This window comes from Sinocyclocheilus grahami, unplaced genomic scaffold (genome assembly GCF_001515645.1).
Source record: "Sinocyclocheilus grahami isolate Dianchi unplaced genomic scaffold, SAMN03320097.WGS_v1.1 scaffold5268.1, whole genome shotgun sequence".
Lineage (NCBI taxonomy): Eukaryota > Metazoa > Chordata > Actinopteri > Cypriniformes > Cyprinidae > Sinocyclocheilus > Sinocyclocheilus grahami.
This window is the reverse complement of record NW_015510007.1, coordinates 12,735-13,298: the sequence shown is the minus strand read 5'-3', so window position 1 is coordinate 13,298 and position 564 is coordinate 12,735. Positions and strand designations below refer to the sequence as shown.

Sequence of the window (564 nt, the reverse complement as noted above, 5' to 3'; positions counted from 1 at the left end):
GTAAAATCAAACTGATGTGTTAATGTCTTTCCTGTCTCTGTGTTAAATTTTACATTGACCTCAGCAATTGGTTGTTTTGTGTTCATTTAAAGTGAGCCAATGTAATAAACTCTAAACTCATAGTAAATTTCTTTCTCCTCACATCCGTAGGTGTTGCAAAGCTGTCACTATGGCAACAGATATTGGCTCACCTCCCCGGTTCTTCCATATGCCTCGGTTCCAGCACCAGGCACCTCGTCAGCTGTTCTACAAGAGGCCGGACTTTGCCCAGCAGCAGGCTATGCAGCAGCTCACTTTCGATGGCAAGCGCATGAGGAAAGCTGTGAACCGCAAGACCATTGATTATAATCCGTCTGTCATTAGATATCTTGAGGTATAAGCCTGACAAAATGTAATGGTGTGCCAGTGTAACATCTGGCAAATGTAACATCTGGCAAATTACTCCATTTCAGAATCGATTGTGGCAACGAGATCATAGAGATTTCCGTGCTATTCAACCAGATGCAGGCTGCTACAATGATGTATGTTTCACTACTACTTTGGTTAGTTCTTATGTTTTTTTTT

The 564-nt window shown here is 41.8% G+C and overlaps 1 pseudogene; it reads left to right on the top strand.

The window, feature by feature from the left end:
- Positions 1-130: 130 nt before the first annotated feature.
- Positions 131-564, top strand: part of LOC107577157 (pre-mRNA 3' end processing protein WDR33-like) — a 13,162-nt pseudogene continuing 12,728 nt past the window's right edge.